The 21,566-nt window shown below is 36.3% G+C and overlaps 1 long non-coding RNA gene across 1 annotated transcript in view; it reads left to right on the forward strand.

The window, feature by feature from the left end:
• Positions 1–9,552: 9,552 nt before the first annotated feature.
• The window catches only part of LOC145676499 (uncharacterized), a 161,170-nt gene continuing 149,156 nt past the window's right edge, over positions 9,553–21,566 (forward strand). Inside the window, exon 1 of the long non-coding RNA XR_014129393.1 lies at positions 9,553–9,641. This is a non-coding gene — a long non-coding RNA (uncharacterized LOC145676499). The remainder of the gene's footprint in view (positions 9,642–21,566) is intronic.

The raw sequence follows: 21,566 nt of genomic DNA on the forward strand, positions 1-21,566 counted from the left end.
TCATTGAAACGAGCATTTTCATTAACATTCAATTCAGGAAATTGTTCAGAATCATTCACATTTGTAGTATCCAAAATCTTATGAGAATCAACTACTGGTTTTGTATGATTTTTCATAAGTAGAATTTTAAGTTCTTTATTCTGAGACTTTAATTGACGAATTTCTTCTCCCAAAACTTCAAGTTCATTAAAATAAAAACTCATCAAATCATTCAATTTACTACTAACAAAGTTTTTCAAAAGATCTTGACTAGAAAACACACCTAGAGAATTACTATTGTTTCCTTCATAGAAAGATGTAACACTTCTATCTTCTGATCTATTAGATTCAGAAACTCCATATCCATTTATACAAGAGTCACATAAAAATTCAGACAGTTGAAAAGAACCACTATCCATTTTAGATTGAGATTTGATACAGCTAAAGTGACATTTAATAGTTTTTACACTTGATAGATTTTTGCCTTCCATAGATAGGTTGGTTACAAAATTGACAATTCTCTTAAGAAGGAAGAGCCATAGTATGTTTGAACTAAAATAAATTAACTCAAACATATATACATACGTACATTACAACATAATTCTTTACACTACTGCCTTTAGTATGAAAATTAAAATCAACAACGAAAATAACACAAAATTCACTTCTTGGCCTACATTAGGATCTAAACTAGAAGATCTCACGACCAAATCTACCAAGTAAGGAGCACAAGCAAGGAAAAGATTATAAAAAGTCCCTATTTGGCCACCAGTGTTACCAGCCTCACCATGTGTAGGAAGAAAATGCCGCTCACATTTAGAAATTGACCAGAAGAAAAAAGGAAAATCCATTGTGAATAATGAGCGACCACAGGCCCAAAGGCCGAGAAGCAATAATAATAATAATAACTAGCTGAACCTGCTCTCTCTACACAGTGCATCATTCGCATATGAGCATAAATCTCCTTCTCATTCCTCACAACATCTGTACATGTCCCTTTACAGACACAAGTGAAAGACGTATTGATTTAAAAAAAAAAAAATCGGCAAGGAGTATCACAAAGGGGAGATTTTTTCGATTATTTTTCTCAATATCTTTCACCGTTTGCCAAATTTGAGCCTACTTCTTGTTGGAGTATCTAAGTCATGTATGACCAGTGTTTTCTTTCTTCTTGCATGCAGTATGTAATGAGCAAACACGTTACATACATAATTAATTATAATGTCAGTTATATGTGGTGTTCATTAGGCGAAACACTCCAAAAATAAAGATTTATCTTAGACTGGAGAAATGGCTATCCTTCCTTTTTCAGTATTATTTGGCCAGGAAACAAATGTCTCAGACATATTCAACCCGTATATACAGCAATGTGGTGTTGGAATGTATAATGCGTAGGATATTATGCTTTAGTTTTTTTCTTTAATTTCAACACTTCCAGTGCTGCCGTAAAAATGTAATAAAGAAATAATGGCCATGTTTTTTTAAATATTCAATTAGAACTGGACAATCTATGTAAAATTTGAAATCGATCAGTGAAAACGACATCTTTCTAGAGTCTATAGTTTCCGAGATCTCATTGTCGAAAGGATTGGCCACAACATATAAACGTCTATAAACATATAGTTTAAAAGAACTCCAAAGATGGCAGCACAATTCATTTGCATTCATTTTGGAGAAGGCTTATTAAAATACAAAGGCTTTAAACAATAGCTTTAAAACAAACTTTATATATAAAAAAGATGTATTTAAATAATAATTTATTTAAAGTACACATACTTTAAAATATTGTCTTTGTTAAACGTGAAATCACAAATAACCGTAAGTCAAAGGTTTGAAACCCAAAGTTAGAGGTTGGAGTTAATGCTTTTTTTTACATTGCACTTCGACCATCTATTGTACCTGTATTAGCAACATCAATACGTATCGAAACCTATGCCAAAGAGAGGGCGTAACCCTCTAATGGCTGGGGTTAGTCTGTTTGATATGAAGCCAAGTATGATTATATAAACAAAAATAGATGATTAAAGAAATTTCCTAAAACTAGTCCCTTACCTTTAAAAAAAAAACTTTTTTAATAGCTTTTGTAGCATTTTAATAAATAACTAGCTGCACCTGCGCTCTCTACACAGCGCATCATTCGCATATGAACATTAATCTCCTTCTCATTCCTCACAACATATGTACATGTCCCTTTACAGACACAAGTGAAAGACGTCTTGATTTTTAAAAAAATCGGCAAGGGGAGATTTTTTCGATTATTTTTTTCTCAATATCTGGCACCGTTTGCAAGATTTGAGCCTATTTCCGGTTAGAGTTTCTAATTCATTTATGACCAATGTTTTCTTTCTTCTTGCATGCAGTATGTAATAAGCAAATACATTACACATACAATTAATTATAATATCAGTTATATATGGTTTTCATTGGGCAAAACACTCAAAAAATAAAGATTTATCTTAGATTCGAGAATTGGTTATCCTTCCTTTTTCACTATTATTTGGCCATGGAACAAACGCCTGAAACATATACAACCCCAATATGCAACACTGTGGTGTTGGCATATATAACGCATAGGATATGATGCTTTATTATTATTTTTTTTTAATTTCAACGCTTCCATTGTACCCTAAAAAATGTACTAAAGAAATAATGGACATGTCTTTTTTAAAAAAATAATATTCAATTAGAACTGGACAATCTACGCAAAATTTCCAATCGATCAGTAAAAACGTCATCTTTCTAGAGCCTATAGTTTCCGAGATCTCATTGTCGAAAGGATTGACCACAAACATATAAACATAGTTTAAAAGAACTCGGAAGATGGAAGCACAATTCACATGCATTTATTTTTAGAGAAGGCTTATTAAAATACAAAAACTTTGAACAATAATTTTATATCATAAACTTTATGAAAAAGATATAGTTAACTAATTTAGACTATTTAAAGTACAAATACTCAAAATGTTTGTCTCTGGTAAACGTGAAATCACACATAACCGTAAATGAAAGATTTGAAAACCAAAGTTATAGGTTGGAGCTCAGGCGCTTTTAATCACTTCGCTGGTTTCCAGCTTTCCCATTGGAGGCATTGTTTTCTCAGTGTCAAGTCCAGGCTGTGATTATTACGTATTTGTGGACGCAAGTACGGCAAGTCTCAGCAACGGGCGAGAGAGTGGGAGAGATTTAGGGTTTCACTCGAGTGGAGACTGCGTTACCGTACACATTAGCGTACATATTTTTGGAAGCTTAGCTTCATCATTCACTCTTTTCATCTTTTCATTTCGTCACACTGTTACACTCATTACCTACACCGTGACTTATGGCGTCCCAATCTGTCATTGGACAACATTCTGCCTTACCACCAATAGTACCGGAACCTTCTTGCTCATCCGGGAAACCGCTTAGACGACGTTGCCATTCTCTGGAAAGGATTTCTAGCAGTCAGGGTTCATCAGCTCGTCAACGTTCTCCTGTCGCATCCACAAAACTACCACCCGCTAAACATCAACATAAGCTAAGCGATGCCAGCTCTGAGGCATCCATGATCATTGACATTCAGGATGACCGTCAGTTTCCAAACCTGCCTCCTCCTAGTCAACCAACCATCCATTCTTTCCTGCTTCAGAACTTTGATCCAAAATTTTCAAATACAAAGCTACTTTTAGTACAGATCACAAAATACATGCCTCGGGCGAACATCACTCAAATAGTCAAGACTAGGAATGGCATGATTATTAAGACGCCTGACCCGGAGTTTCTCCGTACGACACGGAACAAGTGCAGCTTTGAGATTTTCGGCTCCAAATCAACCATGACAAAGCTTAGCGACCAACGCCCGAAACAGCCACCACCACCGAGGAAATCACCAACATTGTCTGTCGTTATACGAGGGGTAGATCCGAGCTATAGTGACGAGGAGGTCTTTGAAGAACTTAAACTGGAAGGGCACAATATCATAAAATGTATCCGAATCAAAAACGATCATGGGTTGACCTACATGGTGCGGGTTCTCACAAACTCTCAACAGACTATCGATGAGTTTCTCACCCGTGGCGCCTATATCTATAAACAACGCCATCGTGTTGAACCATCACGCACCTCCGCTCCTTTACCCATTCGCTGTGAACGGTGTCAGGTCTATGGTCAGCACTCTACTTCCCAATGTAAAAATCCATTCAAATGTGGTTACTGCTCCGACCCTCACCCTACAAGAAGCTGTACAAATTTACAATCACCTCCAACCTGCTCCACATGTCAAGATCATTCTCACCCTACATACAGTTACAAATGCCGATCCAAACCAGCTCCTGAACCAACAAAGCCAGAGACTGTGGCACCATTACGCATACCGGACCAAATCTAACCACCCGCCAATCCAGCTTTACAGCAACCTGTAACTGTCCATCAGCTTCTCACATTTCTTACCTTCTCATTACAAAATATCCACCCATTCCTTCGAGATCACATCGCCCAACAAATTCAAATCGCGGCTAAGGCAATTTTCCACGCCAATATCTACCCAACATATTCCGGCAATGTCGTCTATTATCACTCAAATGTACTCGAAACGGAGGTTTAACAGCTATCCTGTCACCATTCTCTGCATTATGGCGCTCTCCTTTTTGTTCTTAAACATCCGTTCTTTACCACAGCATAAGCCGCTCTTCGAAGCACTTTTACTCGAAGAAAAAATCCATGCCTTTATCCTTAATGAGACACATCTCATACCCAGATTGTCATGCCGCATACCTCGCTTCCAACTGTTACGCCAAGATAGCACTTTCCCTGCTAGGCGAGCCAACGGGGGAGTAGTGATTGGGTTTTCACCTTCTATCCCATTTCGTAGTCACTCTCAGACTCTGCCTAATCTTCCTGAATACCTTATCACATCATTATATTATCAGGAATTGTATGTGACTGTAGCCACTATATAATCCGTCCTGGGCATGATATTCCGTTCAGCTTCTTTCAGTATATCTCCAATACCTTCCGCACCTACATAATTATGGCAGATGTGAATTTACATAGCCGGACACATACGCAACGGGACCGTTTCCTCAACTACATCACCAGTCATACTACTGGAGTGACTCTACCACTTCCAAAACCGACTCGTCCCGCGAGTCAAACCACTCCAGATATTGTTTCGAACAACATATCACATCGTAGCTGTGTTAACGTTCTTGATCTCATTGGTAGCGATCATGCTCCAATCAAACTAGACATTCAGACTCGTGTAACTACCCCTTCTCAGTCTTCTCCTCCCTGTACTGTCCATCGTTACGATAAAGCAAATTGGACAGCTTACAGATCGTATCTTCAGGATCATCTTCATCATTTACATCCACCAGCTACAGAATCAGAACTTTCTGAAACTTTGGATTCTCTAGTTAATGCTATCCATAACGCCACAGACCAATATATCCCTCAGTCAACAGTTTCGACTTTTCGACCCTCTTTACCTCCTCAATACTTACCACTGATCAAACGATCCCGGCAGTTTTATAGAGATTTTGCTGCCACTGGCAACCTTGACTCTCTTCATCATTACAGGCAGTTACAAAGAACGGTGCACAACTATGTTAAGGCTTACAAATTACGATGCTGGGTCAAAGCTTGCAACAATCTCGGCTCACTTTCACATCCCACTCAGTATTGGAAAAGATTCCGACAGCTTACAGGTCAAAATACTCGTACAACATATCCTCTTATCGACAACAATACTCCGCTGCACACTGATACAGACAAGGCCAATGCATTTGCAAGATATCTCCAGAACATTTTTACGCCTCTCGCACCTGAAATTCCATATCGTTCTTATCCAGTCGACAAACTCAATCTGGATTCTCCTCATCTACAGCCTAATGTTAATCACCCTCTGCCTGAAAACAATCCTCTTACTACACCGATCTCTATATCTGACATAAATTCAGTTGTAGCTCACAGATGTAATACAGCCCCTGGCATGGATTCTATTACATATAGACACATTAAAGAAAGTCCGTACGTAGTATTATATCTGCTTTGTCACATCTTTACCTTTATTCTTCGCACTGGCTTTGTACCTGCTGACTGGAAAACTTCGAAGACTCTTATGTTTCTCAAACCACATAAATCTGTTGCTTCTGTTAGCTCATACCGTCCTATTCAACTAACATCGACCTTCAGTAAAATACTGGAACGCATCATTGTCAAACGTCTTCATTCATACTTGGCACATCACGACGTGATCCCACTCGAGCAAGCTGGCTTCAGACCTTCTTTCAGCATTAATGACCAATTGCTCCGCCTCTCAAATTCCATCTATACTCACTTTAACACAGGCAACCCGTCCTGCTTGGTCCTGTTTGATCTCGAGAAGGCATTCGACAAGGTCTGGCATCCCGCTCTCATCTATAAACTCAAACAGCTCCGCCTGTCTATTGCTTACCTTAGATTCATCTTTAATTTTCTTAGCTGTCGATTGGCTTATGTCTGTATCAACACTAGTTTTTCATTTCCTATTTTTCTTCATTCTGGAGTTCCCCAAGGATCGGCTTTGTCGCCCTTACTATATATTATATTCGTTTCCGACTTCCCAGCAATCCCAGATACTGTTAAGCTCTTTCAGTATGCCGATGACACTGCACTTTTTGCGACGGGCAAAACAATTCATCAGCTTAATCTGGCTCTCCAGGATGCTATCAATGCCTTTGTTGATTGGTGCTCCCACTGGAGACTGATAATAAACCCAGCGAAAACTCAATGTATTGTATTTCTTGCCCCGAAGCATCGTTCACGTGTACACCGCAACCCAACACTCTTACACCTCTCTGTACAAGATGTACCTTTAAAACCTACTCGCAGTGTCAAATATCTAGGAGTAACCTTCGATCATCAATCAACCTGGACACCACATCTGAAAGATATCTCCAAGAAGGCGTACTCTCGCCTCAATCTTCTGAAAGATCTTGCTGGAACTACCTGGGGACTCCATACTCATACAATTCTTAACGCGTACAAAGTTTTCCTCCGTCCGATTTTGACGTACGGATTTACAGCTTGGATATCTGCTCCGACCTCATACTATGAGAAATTATGCATCCTGGAACGTCATGCCTTGCGAATTGCTTATCGTATCAAATTACCAAGTCCCACTCAAGATCTCTATCATAGACTTACATTTCCGCATATCTTATATCATTTAGAAACATTACGCACTAAATATATCACCCAGCGCCTGCACAACAATCATCCACTTCTTCAGCAAACTTTTGACGATCATGCCCGTAGTATCTCTCCCGTTGCCGCTCTGTTCCCTCCGCTCTCATTACTATTCACTTTGTACCATTACACTCTACCTCCAGACCACCCTGACGCCGTCTACTACGAGCCATACACTACAGCCGCTCATTTACCTCACATATGGCCATCATATGCACAGTGACACCTTGTGTACTAACAGGGCTCCTCTGTCCTCATTGATGCCTAGCGCCGCCCCTAGGCGAGAAGATAACCAGCATTTGTTCAACTAACAAAACCTATGTGTTGTAGTGAGTTTCGCACTTCATTTCATCATTCCACATCATATCACTTACAGTTATCGTTTTCCCTCACTGCAGTTTATGTATTTACCTTTCCTCATGATTATGGTTAAAGGCCATAATGACTGTGAAAGTTTGAATAATAAAGTTTTCTGTACCTACCCATAGCCCAACCAATGCTTTCAGAATAGCAGAATATACTAAACATCTCTTCCCCTACAGAGGGCGTAACCCTCTTCGGGTAGTAGCTACCGTAGACTAGCTGGTAAAAAAAAACGCTTTTAATTGCTATTGTAGCATTTTAATAGATAGATAATAATAATAATATAGATACAACTTGTCAATACATTTAAGGTATTAGCTGCGCCTGCGCTTTTGCTTTTCACTTTCCTTTCCTTTCCTTTCCTTTCCTTTCCTTTCCTTTCCTTTCCTTTCCTTTCCTTTCCTTTTTTCTTTATCCATTTATTAAGAAGTTGCATTTGCCAACTAAACCCCCGATGTTTGTCTGTCTGTGTCCGTCCCGGAGACACAAAATCTCCAGAACTACCTCATGGATCACGAGGATAATTTTGACCAGGATATAGACGATCAAAAGTTAGGAATAGAGTTCGTAATGGAGGTGATTCACCCAATTGATTCAAAGATATGATATACCACCTCTTCCCATGCATTCCCATAAGGGGTTATTATAGAGGAATTGACCCTTCGTAGTATCAACCCAACTGTACCTGAACGTAATATTGGTTGCATACTATTCAGTTAATTACATTATTTTAACCAAACTCCTTCACGTAGTGTACACATGACCAATAAAATGCGAAAAAAAAAAACGTTCGTATCTTAACTTGCTAAAACATTAAATTTTAGTTTCGAAGAAAATTGAAATGCCAACATAATCAGCTTGTGTTTTAGCATGTGAGCAGTTTATAAAACAAGTATTAGAAAATAGAATTTTCCTCAATATAATTCTAAAATGATAAGAGAAACTTATTGTTTAAAAAATAAATAAAATCCTGCTTTATTAGAAGAAAGTGGTAGCATTATTTTAAATAATAGCAATACAATAATAATAATAATAATAATAATAATAATAATAATAATAATAATAATAATAATCCAATTAATAATTAATTTCGCAAAAGGAATTTCGATATTAGAAAAAATCGGTCATTTAATACATTACGGCAGTGTATACCTTTAATATCAATGCATCACTTCAATATCTTATGAGATACTGCTCCTAATTAGTCTTAGGCTATTTGAGAAAGCGTTACCCCTGTAGCGAACGCGGCCAAAGTGGCTAGTCAGTAATTTTACTTTCACCAGATGTGTAAATCATACTGTGAGCCAGTCAGGGTTTCCAGGTCTTTTGGCCAGGTCCAGGTATGTAATAGCAGAATTCCAATACTCTGCACAAACCATCTTCCAAGCAGCTGTTTCTTACTACAATCCCTTTGCCTGCCAACACGTCTTTCCTTTTTTTTTCCCTTCCTTTTGAAATCTTTTAAACAGCAGGCGGTCTATTGTTCCGACCCGCACCAAATACGCTCGAGCTGACGTTTTCTCAGCAATTTTATTGCTTTCGCGTTTATGATTAGCCATCTACATTTAAATACATGGTCAGCGTATTCCAAGAGTACGCATAAGCAATAAATACGCTTTGCGATCGCCTCAAATAGCCGGGTACTAAGTTTAACAAACATTTGGGTGCGCATCTGCATTATGCAGATCACTATTGAAACAATCGGAAGTCATAGTGCACTTCCATCACTTCTGGTTTTAGTAGATAGTTAAGGGCGGAGACGAAATATATTCTTGTGACACTTAATCGATTGCAGGAAACAATTTTTTGCTATCGATTACTGATTTTGTTTTATAGTATCGAATTTAATCTCTACCACTTTCGATAGAAATGAATCGTTTCCCTCAATGAACTAGATCCCTGACTTTTGACCCTCCACATCCTGACCACAATACGTCTCCCGTACGTACGGACAGAGTAAATATCTGAAATAAGTTTTGATAAACTAAACTGCTTGATAAAAGTGGTTCTCACTTGGAAAATCTTCGAGAAGCACAGCTCCATAGAATTTTCGTTATGGGTGTATGCTGTGAAAACGGCATTGCAGTATTTAAGAGGTTAGTAGTATATATTTCCTTCTATAAAAGATTTCTTTCTTTCTCTCTTTCTTTCTTCGAATGCGAAAAACAAATAAATCCCAAGGGAGCGAGCGGTGGACAGGAGGCGTATAATGATGGAGACAGAGCTAATGGAACAGCTCACGCGAAGCTGACTCAGTCAGTCGGTCGCTCGGCATATCACTCAACTGTCGGTCACTTGGTTGACTCACATCCGCCGCACCACTGCTACTCTGCCTCCTCAACTGCATGCACTTCTCTCTCTCTCTCTCTCTCTTTCCCTCCACAAAGGTAAAAAGTTGCAGATTAATGAAAGAACGAAAAAAAAAAGTTTCCAATCAATACTTTTGTTTGTTAATGCAAAGAAGTTCTTCACAAAGAGGAACGTCGTTAGAATATAAGAAGTTATTGTAACTTCCCTTCTTTCTTTCTCTTCCTCTCTTTCTCTCTTTCTTACAATTTACTCCTTTCGTTTTCATTTACTCACATATTCTCTTACACACACGTTCATGTTCTAAATACTGTATATGGGGTGCAAATTCTTTCTTACGTAATCCGACGAAAAGAAAAAAACTCACATCTTGTTGTTATTCTTTAAAAGTACACTGGAAAACATTGATTAATATTATTACTATTACTACCACTATTATTATTATTATTATTATTATTATTATTATTATTATTATTATTATTATTATTATTATTATTATTATTATTATTATTATTATATATTGATATTAAGGAAATTTCTTGATAAATTCTTTATTCAAATGGTATTTGATAATAAATATAATAGCGAATATTTCTTAGAAAACGTATGAATAAGACTGCCGAATTATAGTGTTAAGAATCGATCGACATCGGTAGCATTAAATTCAAAATGTGAAATACTGAGAAGAATTACAATGTTTTACTATCTAAAATGAACATACAGTATGTTAAGACAAATAACAGAGCAATTCTTACAAAAATTAAACTGTTTTAACTTATGATAAGGGTTGATTTTATTGTTATTGTGTATTTTTATGTTATAACCTTTCATTCAAAGAACCAATTTTTTGTTAGAATATGACCCCCCAAAAAAATGATCAAGATTTTTGCTTGCTGGATGTGCAACTTTAAGCAAGGTTGACTCATTCTTTTAAATGGTAGTTAAATAAGATTTTAGTTTGCATAGTTCTGCCAATTCTATATTCTGAAACTGACTCCTTTAAAAAAAAAAAAAAAAGTTTTATATATTAGCAAGACTGACCCCATACGCAGATGAAATTATTGGAGATTATCAAAGCGGATTTAGACGGAATCGATCAACTATCGACCAAATATTTACCATTCGCCAAATACTCGAAAAAAAGTGGGAATACAATACCCCGGTACATCAACTATTTATTGATTTTAGAAAGGCGTACGACTCGGTTAGGAGAGAAACATTATACAACGTCCTTACAGAACTTGGAATACCGAGAAAGCTAATTAGATTAATTAAGATATGTTTAAATGAATCCCAGAGCTTTCACGTCGAAAATGGCCTGAAACAAGGAGATGCGTTGTCGCCATTATTATTTAACTTCGTTCTGGAATACGCTATAAGAAAAATCAAAGATAGCAACCAGGGCCTAGAACTGAACGGTATTCACCAGGTTATGGCATATGCTGATGACGTAACTTTAATAGGTGATGATAGGAGAACAATAGAAAGAAATGCAGAGATCTTATTAAACGCTTGCAGGGACATGGGTTTAGAAGTAAATGCAGAGAAAACTAAATACATGGAAGTGCGTCGGGACCGGAATACAGCAAACTATGGATGCGTTAAAATATTAAATAATACTTTTGATAAAGTGGATAGTTTCAAATACCTAGGATCAATATTAACAGAGGAAAATCATATTCACGGAGAAATTAAATGTCGACTAAAAGCAGGGAATTCGTGTTACTATTCGGTTCAAAATCTCTTGTCGTCGCGAATTCTGTCGAGAAATTTGAAGCTTAAAATATACAAAACGGTAATCATGCCTGTTGTTTGTATTGCTGCGAAACATGGTCACTTACTCTGAGGGAAGAACATAGACTGAAAGTATTTGAGAACAAGATCCTGAGACGAATATTCGGACCCAAGAGGAACGGGAATGGGGAATGGCGGAAACTTCATAACGAGGAACTACATAATTTATATGGTTTACCCAACATTGTTAGGGTCGTGAAGTCTAGGAGGCTTAGGTGGGCGGGTCATATAGCTAGAATGGAAGAAAGTAGAAACGCTTTCAAAGTCTTGACAGGAAGACCAATCGGAAAACGACCATTAGGAAGACCTAGGCGCAGATGGGAGGACAATATTAAGATGGATCTCGCAGAGATTGGAATACAAAGTAGAAACTGGGTGCAGTTAGCTAAGGATAGAGGTCAGTGGAGAGCTTTTGTGAACGCGGCATTGAACCTCCGGGTTCCATAGGCCATAGAGTTAGTTAGTTATATTAGCTTGAACTTTATAATTCTAATACATTAACCTTCTTCCAAAGGCCTTAACCTGCTCTAATAGTTATTCAATATTATAAATTTTCTGGTCTGTTCCAAATGATTATATAATGGTTTTAACATAGTGCTGTATTTTTTTTCATGAGCTGTTCTCAGAACTTATAATAAAGTTATTATTATTATTATTATTATTATTATTATTATTATTATTATTATTATTATTATTATTATTATTATTATTATATTTCAACGATAACTTTTCTATAAAATAACAAATTTTTATCAGGAGTCCCCACAGGCGGGTTTTAGAGCATTCAATGAGATTCTTTTCTAAGGGGATTCGTAATTTTTCATCGAAAATGGCATTATAGTAATTATACCATACTATTGATTTTAAGTACACTAAGTTGAATGAGTTCCCTCGTGCCTATACAGTTAGTGTACGCGCCTTTTCCGACGGAAGCTTATGTGGTTCGGATCTCACGTTAAGCTTTAGGTCCATGTCTCATATAGCCTCGCTGCTGACAGGGATGCTAAACTCAAATTCACCTAACCAACTAAGTTGAATAAAATTTAATTATACAAAGCAACTTATCTTGGTTTTGTCACAACCACCTCCGGTTTCCTTTACAAATTTCTTCCTTTTTGCGATGGGGGGGGGGGGGAGAGAATTGTAAATTTGGGAATTGGCATAGCTGATTTTCATAAAATATTATGTAAATTTTGGAGAGCGCAAAATATGTTATGCAATATAGGACAATTTAGAATATTTACATACTTTTGGTTATATACATTTTTCCCGTGTCATTTCTTAGTCTAATCCAGATCACTATTTCATTGGAGTCCAAATTAAAGATTTACTTTACACAAAAAATGTATCAATTGGGAGATATTAGCGTAATGGTTACGTTCTCTGTGTTCATATGTATGTGAGGTGTTAAGCTTTTAAGTCATTACTAATTGCCGCCTCTTGCCACTAATTACCTGTGCTGTACACAAAGCATAGAGAAGTCATCTGCAGTATGTTCACAACAGATAAATACAGCTTACACAACAGAATATACCTTTGCAATAATCTATACTCGCACTGCTGTGAGAAATTGGCAATAATAGGGCGTAGAAGGTTAATGCATATCCTGAAGAGGATTTCGACTAAATCTTGGCTCTGATACAAATCTAGTACTGAACCATTCAGCAGCCGAACAGCTAGTTACATTTACGTGTTTCAAGTATTTGTTCCTGATGGAATGCGCTTTAAATGGTAACATAGAATGGGATGCGAAACGGCAGAGTAAAAGAAGGAATCAAATCCCTTACTTACAATCGATAAGTCACTTATATTGTATAAGCTCTCTTGAGATAAAATGTCAAGTTCTCGTTTGTAATATTCATAAATGTATTATATGATGTACATTATGATATATTCACGAAGTTGAAGAACATCGTAAGAGAAGTTAACAATGTAGGATAATGTTATCATTAAGGAAGGTACATCCAATCAACTGCAAAGGATAAATTATGTCTTCAACAAAGAGTATTTATTCTGCGCTCAGGGAATCGTTAAATTCTAAATGAAGGCAAAGTACATGTATCTAAAGACAAAATACATTCTAACTGAATACAAAGAAATGCATTAAAAACTGATATTCAGGCGCTATCTACTATTTGTTACCTACATAACAATAATAAATACGTTTGAATTTCAGGCCAGCAAAGGAATTAGGGATGCGCACGAGACAAGATTTGTGGCTGTCTCGTCTCGAAAATGTGCTGTAAAAGTGATGTCTCGCCTTGAAAAACGTATATTTCTCTATTGGAAGAGCCGTGTCTCGACTCGATTTTTGTCAGGAAAATCCTGTCTCGACTCGTCTCGTGCGCATCCCTAAGAGGAATCGCTCCACTATTCGAGCAGAAGCAGAGATAGATTACATTTAGGGATAAGGAATTAAATTCCTGCGCTTTTAGCATCTATGATCATGTTCGCCCGTCAGGTATGAGCGATTACATTCTTTGGCAATCAGTTTACCCAGGATCGAGGAGAAAGGAAGCGGGCCTGAAAAATTATTTAAGGTACCATCCCGCAATTTCCTGGTGTGAATGAAAAAAACTTCATTCAGGATGGTTGCCTGAAAAAGTTTTTACACCTTTTTGGACCGGGTATCCCCAACGGAAATCGAACCCGGGACGTCTCAAAAACGGAGACAAACAAGTAGATACTGTATGACATATGTGTAAATTACTTTTTTGAAATCAACATATTCAGAATGGAAGAGGAAATGAGACTGTGGGAAGAAATCAACAAACTCAGACTCAATTTAAAACTCATCATATTGTAACATATGCTATCGGACCACTAATGAAACCATTAGCAATAGTAAATGAGAATTGAATGATTATTCCTTCAAGTGTCAAGTTACAAGTTCAGGTTACTTCATTCCAGCTTTGTGATGGATAAACATCTGTGTGGCATTTTCCTTTTTTCATACCAACAATTTAATATCATTATTCTCTATTTATCATAGTCTGATTTAAACTAGAGCACACAACGAAAAATGTAATTCCATTGAATTTCAATACTATATATACATATATAAGTAACTATTTAGAATTTTGCACCTTGTAACCACACATTTTTTTCTTACACGTAGTTTATTGTTATTATTATTTCATCTAAAGTTACCTCTCAAAGTGGCCGCCATATTTTCAACACATTTTCCAGATTCAACACATTACACCAGATACGACGACTCCAAGGATATTGTTTGAGGACTTAGAATGCAAGCAGGGAGTGCTAGCTTATTGCTTATGTCAGGTGGTCATATTCTGTGTCACTTTCATGACGATGCAACTGTAGTAACCATCAGCAATATATCCCCCTCTAACAAGACATTATTATATACTCTTCTCCAGGGACGTACGCAGGGGTGGATCCTGTGCGTTCAGTTCTCCCCAAAATCCCGACTTTTCTATAAAATTTATTCTAATTTTAGGGGTGATTTTTACAAATTTTAATTTTAATTTATTCTCATATGAATTTTAATCCCAAAAAAGCTTTGAACCCCCCTTGAAATACATTTCTGCATACGTACCGACAGGCTGGTAGCCAGCCCAAAAATTTAGGGGGAGCGATCCAACCATATTAGAGTTCATCATCATATTATAGTTCATTTGCAAGCCTACCGTGAGACTTTTAGGGGGGACAGCAAAAATTTAGGTGTCCCGCTCCCCCTAGACTCCCCTGGATACGGGCCTGCGTACCGACTCTCCTCATACTCTTTTTGATCAAAATACTTCTTGTCGCCCTAAGCAAAAAATAGATATTGGTTTCCACACACTTCATTTGCAACACATTTTACATCCAATATTACTGAAACAAAAGCATATTCTGAGGAGTCTTAATCTTAGCTCTCTCTATATTTACCAAGCCAATCTATAGTATTCATGGAATGCAGAAAACGCACGTTGCATAAATGCATAAATGTATCGGGTGTATCAAAAGTTCAGGATCATGGGCTAACTCAGTTATCATTAAAGACACGAAAAAAATGGTAAGAGGAAAAAGTTATTGGAAATTGGTGGCTTTCAATTTAAAATGGTGGAATTTTTCCAAACGCACCATCCGTTTGGGTTCAACACTGGTAAGATGCCCTATGTTAAATGAAAATGCAACGTTTCCAATTCAGTAGGGTTTTCGAACGAAACGTAAGGTCAAACAAAAATGACATATGTGAATGTACACATTATTATGGGACGCGTATCTCGAGTACCTCAAATCCATTTTTCAACAATGTTTAGGGATGCGCACGAGACAAGATTTAAGGCTGTCTCGTCTCGAAAATGTGCTGTAAAAGTGATGTCTCGACTCGAAAAACGTATATTTTTCTATTGGAAGAGCTGTGTCTCGACTCGAATTTTCTCAGGAAAATTCTGTCTCGACTCGACTCGTGCGCATCCCTAACAATGTTGTATTGTTCGAATGCTGAGGGCCCAACGAAACAGCATGCTGAATTGGTAACGTTGCTTTTTCATTTAACATTGGACACATTGTCAGTGTAAAGCCCAAACAGCTAATTCAATTGGAAAAATTCTTCCATTTTACATTTAAAAAAAACACACTTTTTCTCTTTCTATTCTTTTCGTATGTTTATTCATAACAGAATTGGCCTATGGTTGATACACCCGCTACCGTATTTGTATTTCATTGTATCATATTTATATTCCTCTTATGTTGCGAGAAACAAAGTGATTTTTTCGGATATATGTATATTAGTCGATACAGATTTGCTCTTTGCTGGCAAAGGCTGGCATTAACTGTAATTTACTTTAGAACGTGTGTGTGTGTGTAAAAGAGAGAGAGAGAGAGAGAAAACTTTTTTTGAAAGGTGATTTCTCCTTTTACAATATATTTCATATCCAGAATTTCCTTTTTAGAGCTTTTTTTTACGTTTTAAAAGAGGAAAAACACTAAAAGCTCTTAAAGCAAGAAGAATATTCATAGGATATCCTTATTTGTGTACATAAAAAAGTGAACTTCTAAGTAAATAAACGAAAAAGATACTAGAATGAAGGAAAGAAAACGTCATTGTAATAGAAAAAAGAAAGGATATCCTTTCATCAGTCTCGAAACAACTAGCAACAAAGATTGCTGCTGTAAGAAATGGAATATATCCGGAAACTAAGACAAAAAATGGCAACGCTTAAATTGAAGAGAAAAAAGAAAAGCACCTTCTGAAGAAGATAAAAGTAAATATTATATGGTTTTAATAAAATATTTACATAAATACGATTTTTTTAAATCCCACAAAAAGCTTGGTTACTTGACTCCAAGTTTAACGTACCGTACCTTTTCAGTATCGGGGCTACGAAAGACGTGATTCTACAGCTTAATATCTGATTCGAACCATAATATGCCATTGGGACAGGCCTGTAACCAGCCCAAAAATGTAGGTAGAAGTAAGGGAGGACCGATCGAACCATATTATAGTTCATTTGCAAGCCTACCATGAAAATTTTAGGGGGCGGCCCCCTAGACACCCCTGGATACGGGCCTGCATTGGGAATCGAATCCGGATCTTTTTCGACATGTATAACCTTAGTTATATCACCATATAGAAAAAGTATATCATGTGTGAGGTGCAGGTAGCCCAAGCCGAAACTAAGGATACCGAAAGAATACCAACACAAATAAAATAAATAAAATAATGTGGAGTGGCTGGGAATATTTAAAACTAAAAGCAAAATTTACATATAATGCAAATTATAGGCATCTGCATTAATTATTTCCCTTCTTGGAGATAAAGGTACTTTCCTGTAAGAGCCGCCACTGACACATGTAAATTTGGTAGAGCATAAAAATAAACAACTTAGTTAACCAAAATAACAGATTTCAGGGTTATTTGTAATGTCAGTTATGGCCTAGAAGTTACTATAGTGAGTTTAGGTAAATACCAAATAGGTTAAAATTTAAAAAAAAATCTACTTTAAAATAACAGGTAGCAGCCTGTTTTAAAACTCACTATACTCATGACTGTGTATTGGTTCTATGGGCATGATACTCTCTGGGCCCCATTCAGAGAGCTGGTTAGATATACAAATAACAAGGGAAAATGTTTCCTTGTTTTACACTCCTGAAACAAAACATGTTTGATTAGTAACAGGTACTTACCCTGCAGCAAAATTAGAACAACAGAGATACTGGGATTAGATGGCGGTTTATTCCGTCTTGGTATAGCATTAAAACGACTGAAGATACACATTAACACTTTCTTTTTACAAGTATTGAATTTTCTTGGTAGTGCACTACGAAACACACATTATTTGAATTATATATATATATATATATATATATATATATATATATATATATATATATTTATACTACACTTTTTTTTACATTAAAAAAATAAAGTGGACAGGTTACACATGAAAATGAGATCTGTTTGATCTCAGAAATGATTTAAATTTTTATAGACACAATTTCATTATTTCCTCATGTTTAAGAGTTCACAGTTTCTGACAGTTTCAGAGAGGAGTAATTTGAAACACATAATATATATTGATTAATTATAGGAATGAATAGAAATATCGAGGAATATAAAAATGATTAAATATTTAAACTGGTTTGGTGCATTGTTCCTGAAGTGGATATCACTTACACACATTGTTTTGGCTTAAGTCATCACGTTGCTGCACATTTCCATTTTACTGGAGAAGTTAGTGTTCTTTACACTTTTTTATGCCTGACGACGCATTATTAGGATGCTGACATATTATATGTTTGTAAAACAAGCAAATTACTTATTGCTTGAATCCTTGTTTTAATGTCCAAGGAGACCTTGGCGTATATGACGTGACAGGCCTATTTATTTTAACTAGAGATATAGAATATTTAATAGTAACAATTCCATAATGGAAATACGTAAATGCCCCCCTGTGCTTATGTGGGGTTTTAGACAACAGTGTCTACTTTGTTTTGCTTATTAGAGTTACAACAAGCACTAAAAAAAATATTTTCAAAGTAACTTTTTATATAAAATAGTTGTTGTTGAGCGTTATAACTTTTAAAAGTTAGCATTGCTTTAGTTACTGATGAATGCCACAAATAAGGTGATATGTAATTTTAAAGTTTACCAAACACACACGGTTTCCGATACATGTTCGTATCATGTATTTTAACAGGATAGTTCCTGGGTTCAAAACTACCCGATATTGGAGGAAGTATAGTAGACTTCCTTCCGCTGTATTTTTGATGTTTTTTTTTACCCCAGCTATCAACAAACTTTTTTTTAATACTTAAATAAGTATATTTACTGCACAAAAACCAGAAAAAGGAAGGACTTGCTTCCTTTTGAGTCCTTAACAAAAGGTTATGTGCCTTTTGGCAATACTTTTGGGAGGTCCTTGCAAATTTTAAGCTCAGTTAGCTGCCTCTAGTTGCAGTTTCTTCCAGCACCCTTTGACAGGTGCTGCTGTCATTACGAATGACGGTGAATTTGGAAACTTCCGTTTATAACAGAAGTTTATGAGATTTTTAAAACAATATAATTATTTTTACTTATAACAACCACTATGAACAAGAGAAATACATGTTATAATATATTGAAATAAAGAAAAATATACATAGAATACATTGTTATACCAGTGATAAACTGTCATCTCTCTCAGTAACAGAAATAAGCCCATTTTTCTGCGCCTGTCCTTTAAAACTGTCTGCTACTAATGGCATCCATGTTTGTATGGAGAGAGATAGAGGAAACATCTTTGTTTATTATTAATTTTGACAATTACAAGAGCCAAATGTTTTGTACGAAAGGGATATACGTTGACAAAATAAGTTAGGAATTTAGAACGGTATTTTCAAGAACGATTGAGCGTAATACGATAATATTAATATTTTTACATAGAAAAATGAGTCAAAATAGAGTAAAACATTTTAAACTGGCTTTGCATTTTGGGTAAAAATCCTAGGTTCGTTGGTTGACGTTACTGGTCCTGGGTGAAAGGGGGGTGGAAGAGACGCTTGGAGCTTGCTGCTGAGAAAATCACACCTATAGAAATTCAAAAACTCACATGTTGACGCTAAAATTTTTATAACTTTTTCAACAATAGAAGTTGTGCGTTTGTAACCACTGTTTCCAAATCAGCGTTGCTTCACTGAAGGAAGTGAGTAGGATCCTTCCTGTGTATAATGAGTTTTATTCAGCCACTCATTTGGTGATTTTTTTAAATGGTGAGTCGTGAAGTACCTCACATATAGTATGCTAGGCGACGACAAGTCGCGAGAAAAAAAATTCTGTTAGCACTAGCTCTGTCTTCCAAGTTCTAGAATCGATGCATGATCCATAGAATAGGCTTATTTCTTCATTAATTAATCCAACGTAGAGTATTCTCATATTATTTTTTCTTTATCCCCATGTATGCTATATACAATACGAAGACCCAATAATGAGATGCAAGCGGTAAAATTACAAATAATTAGCCTCTAAAGGAAATAACATAAATGAATAAATACAATATAATACAATATTGTATTAATATTTCCGTACTACGCTCGGTGTTTTAACATCTTTAATCATAATAACTAGATAATATTCAATAAGTATATTAATATACAAGCAATTAATTGTATTTAAAAATAATCTATTTACATATTGATATGTAAATGTGCCCCTCATCTGCATTTTGATATGCAGATGAAGGAGAAGGACATCGGCCTTCTACAGTATTTTCCCCCCTATGATTCTAGGTGCTGTACTTGCTAGTACAGGACGTAGATCATAAAGAGGGCACATTTTTGTTCCTAAAATATAATTACACAATACATAGGTTCATGAAAAGAAAAAAAACATACAAAGTAAATCACATAATAAACACAATAAACGGAAATACCAATAAACAAAAGCTAAATGTAGAGAATTCAGGAGTCCCTATTTTTACATAAACCTGAATCACATAAATTTTTATAAATACACAAATACACTAGTACACTATTTTACTAAAATAATCACTCTAGCACTAACACTATTTACACTTGTGTCCAGTTCGGGGTTCGATGCGTCAATGTGTGATACTATTGCATTTCTATTGCACCAGTACCACTGTGATTTGCTTCTTTTTTAGCAATATACGGTTTTAAGAGGAAGGCATTCCTGGTTATTTTAACCTCATTTGTTGCAGGATCCGCTAGTGTGTACATATTTTTTCCCGTGGTAGCGACAATTTTCCACGGTCCTGAGTATAAGAGCAAGAACTTTTTTGAAACACCTACTAGAGTATTCGACTTGGAGAAAACTCTAGATAAAACAAGGTTACCCACATTGTACTCCACTGTACGGTGTGACTTGTCGAAGTTTTTTTTTCGTGCAGCAGCATTCTTTTTGTGATTTTTTCTTGCAATCTTAATGTAATACTGCGCGTCATGGCGCTGATCCACTTCTGGGATTTTAAATAGCCTGGCAATGTCTCTGGACATAGACTGTCCAAAGTGACATTCATAGGCTGACACGCCAGTGGTCAGGTGTTTCGCCGAATTTAGACACTTTTTTATTTTCTCTAAATATTTGGGCCACAATCTTTGGTTATTATGACACAATTTACGTAGTAAACGTACGGTTGCTTTCACGGCCACTTCTGCCATTTCTCCTTGCGGATAATATGGAGTAGAAGTAATGTGCCTGATACCAAGGTCTGCTAATTCATTTTTCCAGCGGTCAGACTGGAAAGGTGACCCTCTGTCTGTCAAGACGAGTTTCATATTAGGGTTTACTTTTAAGTACTCTTTTAGTTTCCTAATTGCAGTGGTAGTGTTTGCTTTCCTACAAGCATATAAACCAATGAGTTTTGAAAATGCGTCGTAGAACACTAAAATGTAGTGGACTCCCCCAATTTCCTTGGTTATGGGACCTAACCAATCAGCACAGGCCAAATAGCCTGGCTTTTTAACAACGACGG

The sequence above is a fragment of the Thermobia domestica genome, unplaced genomic scaffold, assembly GCF_964235325.1.
Source record: "Thermobia domestica unplaced genomic scaffold, izTheDome1.hap1.1 HAP1_SCAFFOLD_173, whole genome shotgun sequence".
In the NCBI taxonomy this organism is placed as follows: Eukaryota; Metazoa; Arthropoda; class Insecta; order Zygentoma; family Lepismatidae; genus Thermobia; species Thermobia domestica.